This window comes from Rhinopithecus bieti, unplaced genomic scaffold, assembly GCF_001698545.2.
Source record: "Rhinopithecus bieti isolate Rb0 unplaced genomic scaffold, ASM169854v2 scaffold_7438, whole genome shotgun sequence".
Taxonomy (NCBI): domain Eukaryota; kingdom Metazoa; phylum Chordata; class Mammalia; order Primates; family Cercopithecidae; genus Rhinopithecus; species Rhinopithecus bieti.
The window spans coordinates 1,820,486-1,828,245 of NW_016805589.1; the positions used below are offsets into that span (position 1 = coordinate 1,820,486).

The 7,760-nt window shown below is 43.9% G+C and overlaps 1 long non-coding RNA gene across 1 annotated transcript in view; it reads right to left on the bottom strand.

Moving 5' to 3' along the window:
* Nucleotides 1–919: 919 nt before the first annotated feature.
* LOC108530221 (uncharacterized) overlaps nucleotides 920–7,760 on the bottom strand; it is a 15,863-nt gene continuing 9,022 nt past the window's right edge. The window contains exons 3-5 of the long non-coding RNA XR_001885778.1: nucleotides 7,300–7,412; nucleotides 4,504–4,610; nucleotides 920–1,222 (exon numbers count right to left, since the gene is read on the bottom strand). This is a non-coding gene — a long non-coding RNA (uncharacterized LOC108530221). The remainder of the gene's footprint in view (nucleotides 1,223–4,503; nucleotides 4,611–7,299; nucleotides 7,413–7,760) is intronic.

Consider the following 7,760-nt stretch of genomic DNA (forward strand, 5'->3'; position numbering starts at 1 on the left):
TTAATCCTGCCGGGTCTGCCGCTTGCACTACCAGTCTGTCTTCCTCTGAGCTGGACCATCTCATGCTGTTCTTTGTGCATACAATGCTGTTGCCTCTGTGCAACATGCTGTTCCCTACCCTGCCTGCTTAGTACCCTCTCCCCTTCAGGTCTCAGTCTAAATGTCACCTCTTTAGATGGGCCTTCCTGATCTCCATGTAGGCCCCTATGTAGTCCCCTATGTCCAAATAGCGTGTCTGTGTTAAATGGTCTCACAACACTACTTTTCCTTCAAGGCATGTGTCTCAATTTATAATTATACTTACATGAGTAGAACTGTTTCACATGTGACCTCTGCTTAAACTTTTAGTTCCATGAGGGCAGAGATCCTGTCTATTTTGCTCACTTTTATCCTCCTAGGGCTTAGTAGGTACTCACTAAACATTTGTAAGCAAATGAGTTCTCCACTTTCCCCACCAACACCAACATCCCCCAGAGTGACAGATTCTAATGCATTTAGTATTTACAACTGGATAAAGCCTTTTCTCCCCATCCCTGACCCTCACAACCACTTCCTTGGCACTAAGCAGACTTGCTGCTTCACAGACAAGGGATTTATTTTCCCTTTGGATCTGCTGTAACTCAGGTTTAGGGAAGGCTGTGATCTGCCCTCACTGCAGCTACCTAGCCCCAGGCCCAGGGAGCCAGGGCTGCTGTTTTTAGAGCAACTGAGTAACTTTGAGTTCTCGAGCGTCATCTATAAAAAGTCTTAGTCTTCAACGCTTTATTCCGTGGGCAAGGTGAAAAGAGTGGTGCCTCTACAGACTGCCTCCCTCCTTAGCACGCACTCAGTCTTTTATTCCTTCTCCCTACTTATGATGTCTTGTTAGCACTGAAATGAATGGATCTTTCACCAGGGAAAATGGGGGAGGTTGGAAACATCAAAACCAGTAATGCTTTTCATCAGGTAGGATCTAGAGCAGGAGGGAGGCGTGTGAGCAAAGCGTGTCTCAGGCTGTGAACTGTCGCTGGGCACTGGCACCCTTGGCCTTTTAGAGTCACCACTCTGTAGGGTAAGACAGACGTGCAGAGAGGCCAGAGGTTTCTGCGTGGCTCCCTCTGGTCTCGCTCCTTGCTTCTTTCCCCTTTCTTCTTCCTGACATACGCAGCTCAGACTCCTCCTCACTTGGCCCTTCCTCGTCAGTATTGGCTTTCAGCTCTCCCGGCCCGACATCCTGTGGACGCTGCAGTTCAGACAAATAGCAAGATCATCAAAGAGAGGAGCATGAATGAAAAACTGCTTTATGACATGCCTTCAAAGTGTCTTTTTAGAAGTTCAAAGGATGTGGAGAGGAGGCAGGGGAATCAAAGAAGATGGGGAGAGCAATGAACTCTCCAAGGAATCATTGGGTTTTTCATTGTATATTTTCTATGACGCTTGTGATGTAAAAATCAAAAGTGTTCCCAGCCCTGAAGGGTTCTCAGTGAGTAGATCTGATGCAAAGAAGGAAACAACACACCTTGCTGTGGAAGGCTCTACCCTGGCATTCTGAGTCCCCCATTTTGTATCTGCAGTTCCTGTTTGGACCTCAATCGAATACTTTGATCAGGGAAGACTGTCCAGAGATGGAGATTGAATGCCGCTTATGTGGTTCAATGTAAATGAATAATTTAGTCTGTGCAGATATTCCCCATTAACTCTTCCATTTAAAGACGAGCTAGGGTCTGGCTGTAGCGATGGATATGCAGAACTTAGAAAAGATCTGGCATACATCATACAATCCAGAGATTTTTTTTTTTTTTTTTTTTTTTTTTAAAGTCTCACTCTGTCACCGGGGCTGGAGTACAGTGGTAAGATCTTGGCTCACTGCAGTCTCTGCCTCCCGGGTTCAAGTGATTCTCCTGCTTCAGCCTCCTGAGTAGCTGGGATTGACACACGCCCAGCTAATTTTTGTATTTTTAGTAGAGACAGGGTTTCACCAGGTTGGCCAGGATGATCTTGAACTCCTGACCTCAGGTGATCCACCCATCTCAGCCTCCCACAGTGCTGGGATCACGGGTGTGAGCCACCACACCTAGCCTGATCCCAGAGACTTCTTTTCTGACGCACAGGAGAACCAAGATTTGGCTTGTGGCTGGAGTTGGTCCTGATTGATATGCTGGTGGGAACATCATTAATATTTTCATGCAGGAATGCCTTATGCCCAATCCACCCAGAAGGTTTTGGCAGCTAACACAGTGCCTGGCACATAGAGGGTGCTTGAATGAAATGAATGAATGACCAAACAAATGAACAACTTTGTTTTTGTAACCCTAGAGTAGACTCTTTCATGCGGATTCTCCTTGGGCCAGTCAGGCCCAGAATACGAGGACATGAGATGAGATCTGAATGACTGCATTAGTTAAATCTGCAAGGGATTTCAAGGCAAGGGACGTATATACCAACTCAAACTGGGTTGAGGCTGAAGGAATTTTGCTGGAATAATATTATTGAAAATGCCATCCTAGTATTTAATAGCACACTAGGGTGACCGTAGTCAATAATAATTTAATGGCATAATACATTTGAAAATAACTAAAATTATATAATTGGATTGTTGTAACAAAGGAAAATGCTTGAGGAGGTAGATACCCCATTTTCCATGATGTGATTATTGCACATTGCATGCCTGCATCAAAACATCACGTGTACCCCATAAGTATATACACTTACTATGTACCCACAAAAATTTTTTGAAAAAGAAAACTCCAGGTGTAGATTTGACCTCTGCCTCGGCTGGTTTAAGGGGCTCCAGCGATTCCTGAGGGCTCTGTCTTACTCTCTGTATCTCTCCACTCTGCTTCTGTGTGCTTTAGCTCTCTGTGTTCAGGTAGACTCTCCTCTGGGGGTGCCAAGGCAAAGGAAGTATTATTTGATGGTTAAGAACATGGCTGGGCGCGGTGGCTCACGCTTGTAATCCCAGCACTTTGAGAGGCTGAGGCGGGCAGATCACGGGGTCAGGAGATCGAGACCATCCTGGCTAGCACGGTGAAACCCCATCTCTACTAAAAATACAAAAAAATTAGCTGGGCGTGGTGGCGGGCGCCTGTAGTCCTAGCTACTCAGGAGGCTGAGGCAGGAGAATGGTGTGAACCCTGGAGGTGGAGCTTGCAGTGAGCTGAGATGGCGCCACTGCACTCCAGCCTGGGTGACAGAGCGAGAATCTGTCTCAACAAAAAAAAAAAAAAAAAAAAAAAAAAAAAAAGAAAAGAAAAAAAAGAACACAACCTCTGGAGCCCAAAATAGTCTTGGTTTAAATTCCCAGTCTGTCACTTGTTAGTTGTACAAACTGAAGTCAACATTTCTGTGCCTCGGTGTCCTGGTATGTACCTTAGAAATGATGATAGTCATAGCTACATTTTATTGAGCATTTGCTGGGTGCCTGATGGTCTTCCAAGTGCTTTACATATAAGACCTCACTAATCTTCACAACAACCCATGGAGTAGGTACTATTATTAGCCCCATTTCAAAAATGAAGTAAACTGAGGCACAAAATGTTTAAATATTGCCTGTTACACAGCTAGTACCTGTGGAGAGAGAGTTTAAACCCACGCAATCTGATTCCAGAGCCAGTAATATTGACCTCCAAACTATGCCACCTCATACAATAGAACTTACAACTTTTGGAGTTGATGTGGGAATTAAAGGAGATAATGTTGATATATATATAAAGACACTTGAGGCAGTTCTTAGCACATAAGGTGTATTTAAAGTTATCTAAAGAAAACAAGCTGTCAGTAACTTCTGACCTATATTCTGTGCTCTCAGTAACATGAGCAAAGAGCAATTCTTCCTAAGAGATCCTCAGAATTCTCAGAATTGGGTCTTGTTGACTCTCTCTGGGTCCCATATCCGATGCTGAACCAGTCATTATGGCTAAGAGATGTCAGTGTTCCACTGAGCCAGGCTGGTTCATAGGCCCACCCTGAAGCTGAGGGTAGTGTTGGCACCACCTGAGCCACCTCAACTAAAAAGTGAAGGAGGGTTATTTCTTTGGAACAACAACAAAAAAAGGTAGCATTACTAGAGGTAGAGAAACAAGAAGTCCCTTTATCGTGCATTTACACTAGCAAAAGAGGCTGTCTGGATTTCTTGGGGAAAAGACACATTGCAGCTGATGAACTGAACGAGAGCGTGGCCAGAGGCCCTTCCATTAAGTCCTATTGAACCCTGCAGCATAGAGTAGTGAGGGAAGAGGTTTGGAGGGGTTTGGCAAGAAGCACTATCTTTTTTTTTTTTTTTTTTTTTTTTAATTTTAAGTTCCAGGATACGTGTGCAGAACAGGCAGGTTTGTTACACAGGTAAACGTGTGCCATGATGGTTTGCTGCACCTATCAACCCATCACCTAGGTAACAAGCCCCCCATGCATTAGCTATTTATCCTGATACTTCCCCCTCACCCGCCCCCGCTCCCATCACAGGCCCCAGGGTGTGTTGTTTCCCTCCCTGTGTCCATGTGTTCTCATTGTTCAGCTCCCACTTACAAGTGAGAACATGTGGAAGAAGCACCATCTTTAACGCTCAACCTGCTATGTCACTAGGGGCATCATTCAGAGAGGTCGTCAGGAAGTCCGTGGCCAGTTCATTGAATCTGCAGGAGGGTAAATAGGACATAATTACCCAAATGGCATGTGGGCAGGCCCCAGGCCATCCTGCAAGAAGTGCTGGGTAAGCATCTGCAACCACTAATGATGCCCCTCAAGGCCCTGGTGTTGCTCAGAGGTGGCGCCGCCAGCCCTGAAGCCCCTATTCCCATGCTCCTGGGTGAGTCAGGCTGTGCTGAAGGAGGGCCCCACCTGATTCACCAGTCCCACTTCCTTTACTTCCTGGTGGTCCCCACCCACACAGCCACCACACCCAGAGCAGCACTGACCAATAGGACCAAAATTAGCTTCTGAGGCATAATGGGAAAACTTGGTCCAAGATCCTGTGGGCGATGGGTAAATTACAAAGGGACCCCAGGTTAAAGATATCAGTTCACCAGTTTCCACTTAAATCCCTACCACCTTCCACTTACTGGGGCCATTTGTTGCTGGAGTAGGCATACGGAGACATTTCCTTTAGTGCCAAGTTTAAGCAGCTAACTCCTGTCAAGCATCTAAGGGTTGGTTTGGAAATGAGAGTGTGCAATGGTACCAGTACCATAAAAATAACTGGCTGGTTGTATTAATCTGTTCTTGGATTGCTATAAAGAACTACCTGAGACTTAATTTATACCACAGGCTCTATAGGCAGCATGGCTAGGGAGGCCTCAGGAAGCTTACAGTGATGGTGGAAGGCAGAGGGGAAGCAGGCATGTCTGTCCTACATGGCTGGAGCAGGAGGAAGAGAAGGGGGAGGTGCCATACATTTTTAAACAACCAAATCTCATGAGAACTCACTATCACAAGAACAAGGGAAAAATCCATCCCCATGATCCAGTCACCTCCCACCAGGCCCCTCCTTCAACACCAGGGATTACAATTTGACCTGAGATTGGGTCGGGACACAAATCCAAACCATATCAATAGTAGAGACTCAGCTGCTGTTTCACAACTACTTTTTTACTAGTGTGTGTGTTGGGAGTGGGGGTCTAGTCGTTCCGGATATTATCGCTCAGGCTTATTTTTCTAAAGATGACTTCTACTTTACCCTGCCTTATCAGATTCCATTCGCTGATGACCTTGCTTAGTAATCAGTAAAAAATGAGACCAGCAGCGTCACAGCTTTCTCTCTCTCAGTTCTTCACTGAGACCCCAGAACCAACTCCTCCTGCAAACTCTGGGAACTTCATCCACAGTATCTCCTTCTCTCTCCCTACTGTTTCAACAGTCTGTGTTTTCTGACTCCTTCCTCTAAACCTATACTAAAATGACGCATCCTAAAAATAATCACCTTCCCTCAACTTTCCACTTTCCTTGTAGCTATCCATACCCTTCCTTTCTACCAAATGTCTTCTTTTTGTTGTTTTTTTAAGCGAAAGCAAGTTTATTAGGAAAGCAAAGAAATAAAGAATGGCTACTCCATATGCAGAGCAGCAACTTGGGCTGCGGGACTAAGGATGCATATAATTATTTCTCGATTTTATGCTAAAAAAGGGTGGATTTTTCATGAGTTTTCTGAGAAAGGGGCTGGGCAATTCCTGGAACTGAGGGTTCCTCCCCTTTTAAAACCATATAGGGTAACTTCCTGACGTTGCCATGGCATTTGTAAACTGTCATGGCTCTAGTGGGAATGTCTGTTAGCATGCTAATGTTTTTTTTTTTTTTTTTTGAGACGGAGTCTAGCTCCGTCGCCCAGACTGGAGCGCAGTGGCTGGATCTCAGCTCACTGCAAGCTCCGCCTCCCGAGTTCACGCCATTCTCCTGCCTCAGCCTCCCGAGTACCTGGGACTACAGGTGCCTGCCACCATGCCTGGCTAATTTTTGTATTTTTAGTAGAGACGGGGTTTCACAGTGTTAGCCAGGGTGGTCTCGATCTCCTGACCTCATGATCCACCCACCTCAACCTCCCAAAGTGCTGGGATTACAGGCGTGAGCCACTGTGCCTGGCTGCTAATGCATTATAATTAGCATATAATGAGCAGTGAGGACGACCAGAGGTCAGTGTTTTCGCGTCCTTGGTTTTGGTGCTCTCCACCAAATATCTTGAAAGACATTTGCCTGCTATCTCTACTGCTCAACTCCAGTTACAGTCTGGTTTCTGCTTCTACCATGGCACTGAAACTGCCCTGCCAGGCTTACAGCAAGCAACTCTGAACTCCAAATGATTTGAGAGTTTCATCCCCATCAGTGAAAACAAATTGAGTATGTGCCTCAACATATGAATATTTATTTATAAATTATATACATATGCTAATGTATAGATATTGTATCTACCACGAAATATAAACCAAAATAAATAAGAGATGATTTAAATATAGAAGTTTGAATTATTTTCCCTAGTGGATTGTCTCCTGCCTGCCTCTTTGGTCTGCTTACTGATTTCAATATATTTATTTTTTTGTCAGCTTTATTGAGATATAATTTAATGTGGTAAAATCAATTTTAAGTATACAATTCAATGAGTTTAGACAAATGTGTAAAGTCTTATAACTACTATCCCAATCATAACATAGAACATTCCAACACCTCCAAAAGGTCCCTCATTTTTATTTTCAGTGAATTCCTTACCTCTTCCCCTGACCCCTAGCAATAAGCAACCTGCTTTTTAATCACTATAATTTGCATTTTCTAGAATTTCATATAAATTAAATAACACAGAAGGTAGTTTTTTGTTTGTATCTGATGTCTTTCACTTACCATGATGCTTTTGAGATTCGTTCATGCTGCTGCATGTGTGGGTAGTGTTTTCATTTTTATGTCTCAGTAATTATCTGTTGTATGAGGATGCTATAATATGTTTACTCATTTACCTGTTGAAGGACAGAAATTTATGACTAAAGTTGCTATAAGCATTGACATATAAGTATTTGTGTAGATACGCGTTTTTATTTCTCTTAGGTCAATACCTAGGAGTGGGATTTCTAAGTCGTATGGTAAGTATATGTTTAACTTTATCAGAAACTGCCAAACTGTTTTGTAAAGTGCTTGAAAAATCGCATCCTCATCAGCAATCTACGAAAGTTCCGTTTGTTCCCACGTCCTCACCAACATTTAATATTGTCAGTCTTTTACATTTTAGCCATTGAGGGGGATATGTAGTGCTATATCCAAAGCTGATTACTGCAGCTTTATAAAAGTTTTAAAATAATCCTTTAATT